Raw genomic sequence first — 14,767 nt, 5'->3', positions numbered from 1 at the left:
CCCCTCTACTTTCCCGTTAGGTGATCATAAGTCTGTTTTCTATGTCTGTGAGTCTGTTTCTGTTTTGTAAATAACTTCATTAATATTTATGACATTTTGAACTCACACATTTAAAATCACATTATCTAAAAATATATTAACTAGAAATATTGCTTTGATCCATTTCCACTTTACCTGAAACAATATTCAAACTCTAAATCAATGTCTCTGGTACTACTAGAGACTCTTTGGAAGACAATTTGTCATAAAATTCAGCTGTAAAGGATTGAATAAAGATTTATCCACTGTCTTTGTGTGAGAAGGACTGAGCTAGCTATGTACTGTGAGTAACCAAGGATCTGCCTCAATGCACCTCCTCTCCTCTGCAGATTTGGCACTGGCAGCATTTAATTCAATCCACCCGTAAAGAGTTGAAAACCTCAGTAGCTCAGTTCCAATCTGATCAAGCATGGTGTACCCAAAAGCTATGGCTTAGTTACCTAGTTACAATTTAGATTGGCATCTCAAAGCTGTGTAACTGATTCCTGGGCCAGCATCCACTTTTCACCTAGAGAATTTTGCTTCTTATGTGTGTGTGTGTGTGCGTGTGTGTGTAAAAACACATAAAATTTACAGACCCACAGATATAGAGGACAAAATAGTGGTTACCAGTAAGGAGAGGAAAGCAGGGGGAGGGGCAAGATGGGGGTAAGCGATTAAGAGGTACAAACTACTCTGTATGAAAGAAAGAAGCTACGAGGATGTATTGCGCAGCACAGAGAATACAGCCAATATTTTAGAATAACTTTAAATGGAGTATAATCTAAAAAATTTTGAATCACTATGTTGTACAACTGAAACTAATATAACATTGTACATCAACTGTATCTCAGTTAAAAAAAAAAAACACACATGAAATTTACCATCTTAATCATTTTAAAAGTCCAGTTCAGTCTCATGAAGTTTATTTAGGCTGTTGTGCAACAGATCTCTTGAACTTTCTCTTCTTGCAAAACTGAAACTGTATACCCATTAAAACAAATCCCTCCTCCCTCCTCCCTCCAGCCCTTGGTAACCACCTTTCTACTTTCTGTTTCTGTGGCTTTGACTACCTTACATATGTCCTAAGAGTGGAATCACACAGTGTTTGTCTTTCTGTGTCCCAGCAGTCTGGGGAATGTTGATGGAAACCGAGGCAGAAGGATGGTCAGAAGCTAAATGTCTCAGGAAACAGAGCAAGTGGGAGAATTCTATGCTTCCATGCTTCACTGCCTGTAAATCTCACTTAGAAAAAATAATGTACCTTTCATCATACCCTCTTTGGTTTATAGAAAGGCAATCTTGTAACAAAGGGCTGGGTCTTTTCTTCAATGATCCAGCTATGTTCCGTAGCTCAGATCTCCAGTGTCCTTGTATATATCTCTCTCAGAGATTTTTGTGAGTCATCACCATCTACTTCCAGCCTGGAGACATATGTGCTTTGTCAAATTCCGCAAAAGGAGGCACGCTGGAGGGGAAGAAAGAGCATAGATTCTGAAGTCTAGAACTTAAGGACACTAATTTTAGTCCATTGCTTTTAAACTTGGGTAAATCATTTCAATTCTTTAAATTTCAGCTCTCTTGTCAAATGAGGATGGTAATACAAACTACAATTTTTTGGTGAGGATTTAATAAGCGCGATTGTAACAATTTTTAAAAAGTGTTATATAAACATTGACTACGTTTGTTTTAATATCAGTATAATAGCATTTCTTGCCAATTTCTGTTTCAACTTGTTGTCTGTTAGCTGCTTCTTTTCTCTTTCTAACTCCGAGGAGAGCAAGTTTCTTTATCAGATCCCCTTCAGAGTTCTGAAAAGTAAATTCTCTTTTCTCCATAATGGAAAAAAAAATGCCTGCGTCCTCCTCGGGGTTTGCAGTTACTTTGAATACAGACATAATTACTCAAGATTTATCAACTCGTGAAAACGTTTGTGGGTGTGTCAGAGATTGCTACTTTTCCCTGGGTATCCATTCTCCATAATCCTTTAATAACAGAACTTCTAATTTTTAGCTGGACACGTAGCAGCCTAGAATAAAGATGAATATTTCTCAGCCTCCATTGTGGCTAGCTATGGTTAGGTGCTGAGTTCTGGCCAATTGAAATTGTATCAACCTACACATTTTTTAAGCAAAAAAGTTAATACAGGCAATTAACCTTTCTCAAAGCAACTGGGGGAGGGGATTGCAGGAGTCAGCCTTAGGAGCTGCCGAGTTCCAAAACACTTTGTCATTACTTCAATCCATCTGGTAGCATGAAGGAGAAGCCAAGCAATGATCCTGGTCGCCTGATGATTATGGAGTTATCAAATCGGACCCTTTGAGGCATGGTTTATGGACAAGTGAAGTAAAGTTCTTTCTTGTTTACGTCACTGTTGCTTTGGATTTTCTGTCACTCAGAATGGAACCAGCTCCCAACTGATTCAGGCTGATCGTGATCATAATTATTACTCACTTAGTATTTTTGCACATAGTACTACTTTAAAAAATCCACACCGGGTCTCCCTGGTGGCGCAGTGGTTGAGAGTCCGCCTGCCGATGCAGCGGACGCGGGTTCGTGCCCCGGTCCGGGAGGATCCCACGTGCCGCGGAGTGGCTGGGTCCGTGAGCCATGGCCGCTGAGCCTGCGCGTCCGGAGCCTGTGCTCCGCAACGGGAGAGGCCACAGCAGTGAGAGGCCCGCGTACCGCAAAAAAAAAAAAAAAAAAAAAAATCCACACCACACGTGGTGATCTGTGCCTAGCACATCCGAAAACATAGAAAGGGTTCATGTGTTAATGTGGTAGAGACAGCTGGCTTAACTAAGAAGCAGAAATCACTTGGATATTTAAACAGAGCTGCCAATCCCAGGTACTGGTTACACAGGAAATGGAAGAGCCCAACAGAGGAAGGACAATGAACTAAACTAGAGATTATCAACAGCTGCTACCGCTGCTGGGGTAAAGGGACTGAGGAAGGTGGTGGTACAGACTGTATTATTGTTTCCGTTTTTATTCACTGCTCTCCCAGGAAGAGGGCCATCCATCCACCCTGCCTCGTTGATATGTGATTTGCTTTGGCTAATAAACGTGAGAAGTGACATAGACTACTTCCAGGAAGAATCACATGACACGAGTAAGAGGACAGGCGCGCACAAGGTTTCTAAGAGGTAGGCAGCTTGGTAAAGGAGGAAGCCCTGGGCTTGGAGTCAGGACATCTGCTTTCAATTCCTGGCTCTGCCACTTACTATCTAATAGGCCTTGGGCCAGTCAGTGAGGTTTACTCAATGTCAATTTCTTCACTGGAGGAATGGGCTCAATCATGGATTTATAATGGTCTCTCAGCATCCTTTCATCTTGCTGTAATATACCCTGGATCAACCATACATTAACAATTCCTTAAAGGAGAACTTCTTGTCCCTAGATGGAGTACTTTTCTTTCCTGTACGTGTCACTTCGACTAAACATTATTCTTGTGCCGGTACTTACTTACCAAGTGGGATTTTTATTTTTACTCCTAAGAATGAATATTTCCTCCATGAACTAAAGCAGTGCAAAGTCTACTCATTCCAGCTTTTAATAGAACAATTGCATTAGCTGGAAACAAGAGTGTCGGTTTCAGGAGTGACTTAGCAGGTGCAGGAAAAGCATAACACTTAAGGACCTTGGAGAAATGCAGATCCTTTCAAGTGGTGTTAAGTGTTTTGATGGAGAAATTTTCACAATGCAGCTGTAATGCACACTTTAAGTCCCTGGCCCCCACTCCAACCACATTTCAAAGTTGCCAGTTGGACTTGTCACCTGCCCTGTCACCACCTTCTTTTCCTATTCTTCAGTGGGAGAAAGATCTTATTTCACTTGAGTTCTACCAACAGGATTTCCTGAGCTAGGATGACCAAGGCCATCTCTGGGAGTTTTAAATCTTACACACCGTTGTGATAAAAGTTGGGGTTGGTGGGACTTCCCTGGCGCTCCAGTGGTTAGGACTCCGCAATTTCCCTGCCAAGGGCCTGGGTTCAATCCCTGGTCGGGGAACTAAGATCCCATAAGCCATGTGGCAAGGCCAAAAAAAAAAAATGGTGCAAAAAAAATGGGGTTGACAGTGAGGAGTGCCTTTCTGAATGAGCAGCCGTAAGACCAAGAGTCGTGGTGCTTTCCAAATCACCATATCAGTGTAAGTTAGTGATGTGCTTCGAAGTCATCCTGTTAGGTACTTCTTCTAAAGGGTAAAGTCCTGGCATTGGGGGTGGGGGGAAGACCACCCAGAAGAAAGGTAGAGTGGAGTGGAACCCTGGTAAAAGAAGGGAGGCCTCCTACCTGCCTGGTTGAAACAGCCTACGTCCCATCTCTCCTAGGCACTGTCCTGTGATCTCGTACCAAACCTTTTGACCGGTGGCCACACTGACTTCCAAACAAATGGCCATGAGCAGGGCAGGTGGGGGCATCCCTCCATCACCCTCTAACAGGGCCTAGCTTTGTCCTTATGCGTGGCCCTAGGCTTGTTCTCCGTGCTAGCCTTCTGGGTCAGCTGCAGATGGGTAGGATGGTAGAAAGCTTCTTCCAGGTTGAGTGTTTTGGGGCAGAACAGTGTCTGATAATCCAGTATTTGGGCTTCCATGAAAATGGATCTTCCACAGTTTTCCTGGCCTAGCTAGACTTCCCAAACTAATACATACAAAATGAGAACATGGCCTTCCCTACCTTCCCCAAGGAAAAAGGGTGGGACTTGATTCCATTTGTCACATTTTCTCCACTGACAGCCTATGGGATTGTTGCCATTTCTTCTAATTTTTAAAAGTAGTACAGTAAGTCCCCTACATACAAACGAGTTCTGTTCCGAGAGCACGTTCGTAAGTCCGGTTTGTTTGTAAGTCCAACAAAGTTAGCCTAGGTACCCAACTAACACAATCAGCTATATGGTACCATACTGTAATACGTTTATAATACTCTTCACACAAATGATACATAAAAAAAAACACAGAAAAAATAAAGAGACATATTTAATCTTACAGCGCAGCACCTTGGAAAGTACAGTAGTGCAGTACAACAGCCGGCATCCAGGGGCTGGCGTGGAGTGAACAGGCAAGAAGAGTTACTGACTGGAGGAGGGAGAGGAGGTGGGAGACGGTAGAGCTGAAGGATGGTCAGCGATAGGAGAGGGAGGGCAGGCTGCAATGTCACTCACGCCTGACGTGGATGGCGTAGGTTCTGGTTCCTTGCTGGATTCAATTCTATCTACCCTCTTGAAAAAGCGATCTAGTGATGTCTGGGTAGTAGCTCTTTTCTTCTCATCATAGATGACATGGTAGCGCTGGATTGCATTCTGCACGGCTGCTGCTACCTTCGCATACCGTTCTGTTTGTGGTACACATTCTAAGTCCTGTGCCTTAAAAACCAGCAGTGCCTCCTCAAATAAAGAAAATCCCCTTGCCATTTCCTGTGTTGGGAATCACTTCAGTTCCTCGGTTACTTCTTCTTCCTCTTGTCTCTCTTTGTCCTTTCTCTGGGCCTCCAATTCCATCAGGTCTTCATTAGTAAGCTCCTCATGTTACACAGCAAGGAGTTCAGTGAAGTCGTCCTCTTGCAGATCTAGCTTGAAATAAAGATACTGTACTGCTGTACCCTATACAGTACTGTACAGGAAAGTATACAAAAGCACAACCAGTCGTAGAAGATGCACACACGTGACAATGTACACCAAACACGTAAACTAACTTACGTGATTGGACATGTGAATGCAAGTTCGCAACTTGAAGGTTCATATGTAGGGGACTTACTGTACAAGTGATACAGGCATCGTGTATTAATTTCCTGTCGATGCTGCAACAAATTACCGCAAATTTTAGTGGCTTAAGACAACACATCTCTATTATCTTCCAGTTCTGCAGGTCAGAAGTTCAAAATGAGTCTTAAGGGTTAAATCAATGTATTGGGATAACTGTGTTCCTTCTGGAGCTGTAGGGGAGAATCCTTTCCCCCGCATTTCCCAGCTTCTAGAAGCCACCTGCATTCATTGGCTCCTGGCCCCTTCCCCCATCTTCAAAGTGTATCACTTCAACCTGTGCTTCCATCGTCCTATCTCCTCTCTGCCTCTTACCCTCGGCCTCCCTCTTATAAGGACCCTTGTGATTACATTGTGCTCATCCTGATTAAGGAGGATAATCGCCCCATCTCAAGAGCCTTAACTTAATCATATCTGCAAAGTCACTTTTGCCGTTAAGGTCACCACTCACAGCTTCCAAGGATTAGGAAATGAACATTTTGAGGATCATTGTTCTACCGAAGACACATAATAAAAAAAAATAATAAACAGTAAAAATAAAAAGTAAAATACCCCCCCAGATAATTTTAACTGTTCCTATTATTTCATCTGCTTGTTTGCTACCGAACTCTAAATAACATGCTTATATATTTCTATTTTTTGATTTATCAACTTTAAAAATGTCTATTGACTCCCTGAATTCAACACTCTCACCTCCCTTCTCTTGCCTCTCAACACTCCCTCACCCCTCCAATTTAGTTATATATTAACTGACTTTGACTTTATTTATTTTAAAAATGTATTTATTTTTGGTTGCATTGGGTCTTCGTTGCTGCACGGTGGGTGGGCTTCTCACTGCAGTGGCTTCTCTTGTTGCGGAGCACGTGCTCTAGGTGCTCGGCCTTAAGTAGTTGTGGCACACAGGCTTACTTGCTCCGCAGCATATGGGATCTTCCCGGACCGGGGCACGAACCCGTGTCCCCTGCATCGGCAGGCAGACTCTCAACCACTGCGCCACCAGGGAAGTCCCGATTTTTATATTTTTAATTGAAGAGTTAAAAATATTTATGTAGTCAATTTATCAATCTTTTCTTTTATGGCTTCTGAATTTTGAGTTTTCCTTAGGAAAAAAATCTTCCCTGCTCTAAAGTTTTAATAGAATTTACCCATGTTTTCTTTTATATTTGTATTTTTTTCTTGTAAATATTTGATCCATTGGGAATTTAGTCTGGTGTACAGTGTGAGCTTTTTGTACAACTTTTCCCTTTCCAAATCTCTTCCTAGTTGTCTGAATACCATTTACTGATATGAGATTTACCTTTATCACATACTGAATTCCCACATATATTTTGGTTAATGTCTGGACTTTCCATTCTGTTGTGTTTATTCATTCATGTCTCAATAGCAAACTATTTTAATTTTTGTGATTTCAATAATATGTTGCAATATTTAGTAGGACAATTCAATGTTCATTTTTTCTTTTTAATTTCAAAAATGTCCTGGCTCTTGCTTTTCTTTTTGGCCACACCAAGCAACTTGCAGGATGTGGGAGCTTAATTCCCCTGGCTCTTGCTTTCTTATTTACATATATACAGTTGAGAATCTGCTTCTCCCAGAGATCTACTATACATAAACAGATGTTTTCATTTTTACTCACTACATTTTCTTTCTTTAGGACTTAGACATTTTAATGTACTCCTTCCCTTTGATGATAAGGTTTCATCACAGACCCAAACTTACACACCTCTCTTTTTTCCCTGTGATGAGTGTATCCTAAGAGACTCCTTGGGCTCTAACATGACCCACTTCTGCCAGGGACCCTGCATCCTCCAATCCGAATTCTATGATTGTCTCAGTTCAGGCTTGAGCTGGACCTTGATGACATAGTCATTCACGCTTTCAGTATTTGTTAGCACCTTCTCAAATATCCAGGAATAGTATGAATTAAATAAGAAACGAATAGCCCTAAAAGAAGAAGATTATGAAACTTTTCAGAAGGAAATATTCCAGTAATTAAAACTCTGTGACACTAGTGAAGACTAATGGAATAAAATATGAGATGTAGAAAAAGACCAACTATATATGAGAACTTGGTTTATGGTATGATGACATTTCAAATCAGATGAGGAAATATATTCAAAAACGGTAGTATTGGGATACAGGCTAAGCTATTTCAACAAAAGCCCCAGAAATACAGTTGCTATTCCATGTGTGGTCTGCACACTGTGGTCCATGATGAGGTAGGTTCTGAAACTGTGTAAGCATTTAGAAACTTTCATAGAAATTTGACCTTGCTGTCACCTGCAAGTGCATGACGGTCTCACTCAACAGAGTGCATTGCAGTATGGATGTTGGGAACACAGGTGTGGTGAAGGTCATGTGACATCTTCGTCGTACTAGTCATGGGCAGTAGGACCCTGTTATAGCGTGTGATATTTTAATTTCAGTTTGAGAAAATGTCATGATTTAAAAACTTTTCAAAACATTAGTAGTTATTGATAGTTATAATACTATTTTAAAAATTCATAATTATTTTATTTCTTAACCCAGCCTGTGTGTGTGTGTGTGTGTGTGTGTGTGTGTGTGTGTTAAGAGGAACTTTCTTGGGTGTTGGGGGTTCAGATGAGGTCCATGAGGATATCATCCTCCATGACGCTGGGCTGCAGGCCTGGCTGGGGGACTGGGCCCCAGGGAACCCTGCTGAGCAGCCTCTGACCTGGCAGTGGAGCCCTGGGGGGAAGCTGTGCAGGCCAGGACTGGACGGGCGGCTGGTGCGGTGGGGACAGCAGTGCAGGGGCCCCTGGTGGCCGGAGGTGGTGGAGAGAGGCCTGAGGCGGGGGGACCCCAGTCTAGGTTGGTGGCGGGTTGAAGAGGAGGCTCCGCAGTTGGGGGTCGGCCCCGGGGTTCTGGGGCCGATGGGTGGGTCCGGGAGGGGGTGAGCAGGGGGCCGCTCCAGGAGGGCCTTGTGGGGCGCCTGGACAGTCCCCTGAGGCTGGGGCTGCGGTGGCCAGAGCTGCTGCTCGAGCTGCTCCTCTAGCTTCTGCTGCTGGAGTTGCTTGTGGTTGGTGATGACCTCCCGGATGCCGCTGACAAAGTGTCTCTGGTCTTAGGGGATGAGGCCCGTGAAGACCTTCTTGAACGAGTACGGCAGCATGAGCACACGCACCTCGCAGGGGGCAGCGTGGGGAAGCACACACAGCCAGCGAAGCCGTTGCCCAGGATGTGGTAGAGACCTCGGAGGGAGTCCAGGTCCTTGTTGGTGAAGTGGAAATGGACCATCCCTGAGTCCCATAAAGGGCGCAGGGTGCTCAGCAGCTGCTGGGGGATGGGCTTCGTGATCAGCGCTGTCCTCTTTTCAGCTTCTCGCCATGACTCAGGTAGACCTGAGAAGGCAGTGACCGACTCAGCTTGGTGTTGGCATCACAGAGGCAGGTTTGGGCTTCTCCTGCCACTCGGGGACCCCGCTCCAGGCCAGGAGTATCTTGGAGACTGACTGCTGCCCGCCGAGGGCCAGCGTCCCGAGCTGGGCCGGAGAACCGTGCCCGCCCTGAACAGTCCCCCGGGCTGCCCAGTTGGGGGGCCAGGACCGGGCCAGGGGCCACAGTGGAGAGCGGACTGGGCTGGGAAGGGGGGAGGCGGCTTGGGGGCACCGGGAGGCCCGGGCCTGGCTGTAGGGGGGGACCCACTCCTAGAGAGGCTTGCTGAAGAGGGTTGATGGGCGCCGTGAGGGCCCAGCCCAGCCTTCGGGTTCTTGGCGGCCTCCACGGTGCGCTGGGCAGCCACCTGAGTGGCACTCAGGGGACCTGGTACTGCGGGGGGACAGAGGGCAGAGGCTGCTGGGGGGCTGCCAAGAGCGGGGCGCCCGAGGGAGGATCTAGAGGCAGGGGCACGGGCGGCTTTGGCTGGAGGGGGCCTGGGTCCGAGCCACCCCCGACGGGCAGCACAAGCCCCCGCACCAGCACCATGTGCCTCGGGTCCTGGCTCACGTCTGTTGGTGGCTGCAGTGGCTCCAGCCTGGCGGGAGGAGCCGCCTTCTCGAACAGAAGCTGCAGGGCAGGCAGCTTCCAGGGCAACACGATGGAGAAGTAGATTCCTCACTCCCCAGCCTTCTGCACGAGGGTCTCCGTCGTGCACCCGGAGTATGTGTTGCCCTCGACAGCAGGCAGCAGGTAGGGGGGCGAGTTACAGTAAGGAGGCAGAGTCGGTGTGTCTGGCCAGTCTGCTCGGGCATCTTCTTGAAGTCATCGAACAGCTGCAGAGCCCTGCTGACGCCTTCAGCGATGAGGCTGCAGCTCGGGCCCGGGCCCCGCCCACTCCCACCCCCACCCCCACCCCTCCATGAACTTCATGCCATCGAGCCAGGTGACAAACCCATAGGCGCTGCTGGTGGGAGCGTGATATTGTACTTAGGACTCGGGAGCGCAGTCCACTCTGTTGAACACCACGAAGCTGTACTGGGTCCCCGCATAGTCTCCCCCGAAGTCCGTCTCGGCAGCAGGACCACCATTAAAATACTTGATGGCCAGGAGCAGGTAGTGCTTGCGGAGGCCCTCGAAGTAGGGCCCCAGGTTGGCTGTGCCCTCAATCGCAAACACCACGTCAGCTACGAGGCCCCCGGCCCAGCCGCCAAGCCAGTTTGAAATTCATAGTTTAACATTATTAGCCCAATGAAATACATTTTTTTTTTTTTTTTTTTTGAGGTACGCGGGCCTCTCACTGCTGTGGCCTCTCCCGTTGCGGAGCACAGGCTCCGGACGCGCAGGCTCGGCGGCCATGGCTCACGGACCCAGCCGCTCCGCGGCATGTGGGATCTTCCCGGACTGGGGCACGAACCCGTGTCCCCTGCATCGGCAGGCGGACTCTCAACCACTGTGCCACCAGGGAAGCCCAGAAAAACATTTTTTTATGGTTTATGTTTTTTGTGTCCTAAAACAACATTGCCTACCTCAAGGTTTTAAAGATTGTCTACTTAGGTTCTTTCCTAAAAGCTTTGCAATTTTTTGTTTTTTCATTTAGATTTATGATACACTTCTAATTTTTGTGATGTGTGAGGTAAGGATTAATGTTCAGTTTTTAAAAATTCAGATATCCTGTCATCCATCACTATTCGTAGAAAAGACTTTCCCTTCTCTGTTGAATTACCTTGGCATGTTTGTGGAAAATAAACTTACCATAGATAAGTGGTTCTACTTCTGGAGTAACTTTCCTGTTCCAGTCATCTTTACGTGGATTCTTTTACCAAAACCACGTTGTCTTAATTATTGTAACTTTATAGTAAATCATGAAATCAGATCGTTTTCTCCACCTTCACTCTTTTTAAAAATGACTTTTGCTGTTCTAGGTCCATAGGAATTTCCATTACAAATTTTACATTTAGCTTGTCAGTTTCACCCAAAGTGTCTGCAGGAATTTTGATCAGAATTGCATTGAATCTATAAATCAACATGGGCAGAATTAATAATATTGAGTTTTCCAATCCAAAAACATATTATATTGCACCATTTATTTAGGTCTTCTTTAATTTCTTAGAGCAATCTTCTATTCTTTTCAGTGAAGAAGTGTTGCATGTCTTCTGTTATGTTTAATGTGCCTAGTTTTATAACATGTCTGTGTTGTTTATTATTATATTTTTTGAAATATAATTTTGTTATCAATATTATGGAGTCAAATAGTAAAACATTTGGAAATTGTCTCCGTTTTTTATTCATTTCATGTTTTCTAGAGATTTAATTTTATAGTATATTTCAAAAGTATTCTTCCATGAGAGATTGTCCTCCATCACAGATAGAGAAGTACTTGTCTATAGAGATACAGAGTCTAGGTCTGGTCAGTGTCTGAAGTTCTTATCATCTTCCGAGCATTCTTGGGAAGGGGGCAAGAACAGCCAGGGAAGTGCATACCTAACTCTTCTGAAAATGATCTGGAAGTGGCACGTATCAATCCTGCTCACATCTCATGGATCCCGTTTGCTGCAAGGGAGGCTGAGAAGTGTAGCTTTTGGTGGCTGACATGAGTCCAGTAATGGCTGTCATTATGGAAGAAGGGAGGCATGGATGTAAATAAAAACAAAAATAAACAAATGGGACCTAATTAAACTTAAAAGCTTTTGCACAGCAAAGGAAACCATAAACAAAACGAAAAGACAACCTACAGAATGGGAGAAAATATTTGCAAACAAAGTGACTGACAAGGAATTAATCTCCAAAATAGATAAACAGCTCCTGCAGTTCAATATCAAAAAAACAAACAACCCAATCAAAAAATGGGCAGAAGATCTAAATAGACATTTCTCCAAAGAAGACATACAGATGGTCAATAGGCACATGAAAAGATGCTCAACATCACTAATTATTAGAGAAATGAAAATCAAAACTATAGTGAGGTATCACCTCACACCAGCCAGAATGGCCATGATAAAAAATCTACAAACAATAAATGCTGGAGAGGGTGTGGAGAAAAGAGAACCCTCTTGCACTGTTGATGGGAATGTAAATTGGTACAGCCACTGTGGAAAACATCATGGAGGTTCCTTAGAAAACTAAAAATAGGGTTACCATATGATCCAGCAGTCCCACTCCTGGGCATATATCTGGAGAAAACCATAATTCAAGAAGATACATGCACCCCAATATTCATTGCAGCACTATTTACAATAGCCAGGACATGGAAACAACCTAAATGTCCATTGATACAGGAATGGATAAAGAAGATAAATGGATAAATGGATAAAGAAGATACACACACACACACACACACACACACACACACACACAATAGAATATTACTCAGCCATAAAAAGAACAAAATAATGCCATTTGCAGCAACATGGATGGACCTAGAGATTGTCATACTGAGTGAAGTACGTCAGACAAAGACAAATATAATATGATATCACTTATATGTGGAATCTAAAAAAAATGGTACATGTGAACTTGTTTACAAAGCAGAAATAGAGTCTCAGATGTAGAAAACAAACTTATGTAGAAGGGGAGGGCAGGGATAAATTGGGAGTTTGGGGTTGACATATACAACACTACTATATATAAAACAGATAACTAATAAGGACCTACTGTATAGCACAGGGAACTCTACTCAATACTTTGTAATGATCTATATGAGAACAGAATCTGAAAACGAGTGGATATATGTATATATATAACTGATTCACTTTGCTATACTCCTGAAACTAACACAACATTATATATCAACTATACTCCAATAAAAATTAAAATAAGAAGTGGGGCATGGATACGGCTATGGTTAGATCTCTGTCACTGTTGATCCTTCTGGATCCCTAAATGTTAATGCTCTCCTCTCTTCCAATGCAGAGAAGGTACTCACACCTCCTCAAGTGAGACACCTCATCCAGGTTAATAGCTAGGATATCAAGTTGTTATGCGTCCTCCTCCATCAAGTTTAGATATAGCTTCTCATGATCTGATGACCGACTGTGGAGCAGAGTACCATGCACCAGTTACCAATCCCAGGGGAGGACTCCAACTGAAGGAAGCATAGCAAAGTTCACCACTATGCCAACCAGCAGGAATAGAAGTCCAAACTTCTTCCCATTGCAGCTTGTATCAAAGTGGCCAAGGAAGACAGCACTGGACGAAATAAAGCTTTACTTACACAGAAAGGAGACAGAGTAAGATTAGCTTCAATTGTGTGCCTTAGCGTTCCCTGGCCAGTGGCTTGTTCCTGGCAGTGACACAGGGCAGTTGGCCTATACGTACTCTTTTGGTGCTGCAGTTGAAGGAATCTTGTCCCTTCCCTGCAAAGGACAGACATAGCTGTGGGGTTGGCCAGCTGCCCTTTGACACACACGCTTTAAGCAGAGACAAAAGAGTACTCATTGAGCATGAAACAAGGAAAGATACTCCCACACAGGGCGATAAGCCCAGCACAGGCTGTGTGGGCCCTTTATCTCTCGGTAGGAAGTGTTTCAGGCCCAAGGCCCATTCTGATGCAGCAGAGTTGGGGCCCAAAGACTGCATGCATGAGACAGCCCTTCCCAACATGTACAAAACAAAACCCACATTGTCTGTGGTCCCTCCCAGAGATGCAGTACGAAATGGTAGACTAGGACAAGGACAGCTGCTATAAAAATCCTTATTTGGAAAAGAAAAAAAATTGGAAACCTGGCACCCAGTGGTCCATAGTGTTGATCAATTTCTGCAGGACAAGATGTGAAGGCCCCCTGCCCTGGCAGTGGAGTAACTTTTAGGCAAGACTCTGGTTCTGCTCTCCGAGAACAGCTCTGTTGTCCGCTGTGCTCTCTGAAACCTAGTTTTGTAATGAAATTGACACTAGAGAGTCTGGCCACTTAAAGTCTGCGTCACGTTTACAACCTGCTTCCTGCTGGTGCAGGACACACTCAGCTCCTCCTCGAGGGAGGCAGCCCGATGTCTAAACAAGTCATTGCATCTCTGTCAAAACCTAGGACCTGGTGTCAATGCACGGTCTTTTCCATGGTGTGCTGAGGGTGTAATCATCCAGGCCAGGAGGTAGCGCTCACTATCTCTCTCCAGTCTTATTGGCTAGAACTTTTCATGTGTACACACCTGGTTGCAAGAGAACAGGAAATGGAGACTTCAGCTGGGTATATATATATATACCTGGGTATATCCATATCCTTAGCTAGAGCTCAGAAGTCCTGTTTGGAAAGATGTATTGAATAGATGAAGGACGCTCGTGAACAACTAGTCTGTCTCGGCCACACTCAGGCATGAAGTCTCCCTCCTACACCACTCACAAACGTGGAACTGAGCACGTTTCCATGACTAATACACACACACATAAATGCACGCACACTTACACAAAGCTTTTGTTGGTGGTAATAGACTACTTGCTTTCGGAAGATGGGTGGCGTTTATGTAACAAAAATAAAATGATAATAGTAGACCTTCTGGTTCTCTAAAGACCCTCAGCCATTTCATTGCATTTCTCAACCTCCCTTCTGCTTTTCTCTTTACTTGCCTCTGTCTGCACTTCAGCATTTCTATTCATTCCTAT

The 14,767-nt window shown here is 44.6% G+C and overlaps 1 pseudogene; it reads right to left on the bottom strand.

Annotated features, from left to right (window-relative positions):
• Positions 1-8,373: 8,373 nt before the first annotated feature.
• LOC113610128 (mediator of RNA polymerase II transcription subunit 25-like) lies at positions 8,374-10,383 on the bottom strand (annotated as a pseudogene).
• Between the last annotated feature and the right edge of the window lie 4,384 nt (positions 10,384-14,767).

This window comes from Aethalodelphis obliquidens, unplaced genomic scaffold, assembly GCF_003676395.1.
Source record: "Aethalodelphis obliquidens isolate GAN/ISIS:26980383/991018 unplaced genomic scaffold, ASM367639v1 scaffold61, whole genome shotgun sequence".
Classification (NCBI taxonomy): domain Eukaryota; kingdom Metazoa; phylum Chordata; class Mammalia; order Artiodactyla; family Delphinidae; genus Aethalodelphis; species Aethalodelphis obliquidens.
The sequence above is the reverse complement of the archived record's forward strand: the minus strand, read 5'-3'. Positions and strand labels throughout refer to the sequence as shown.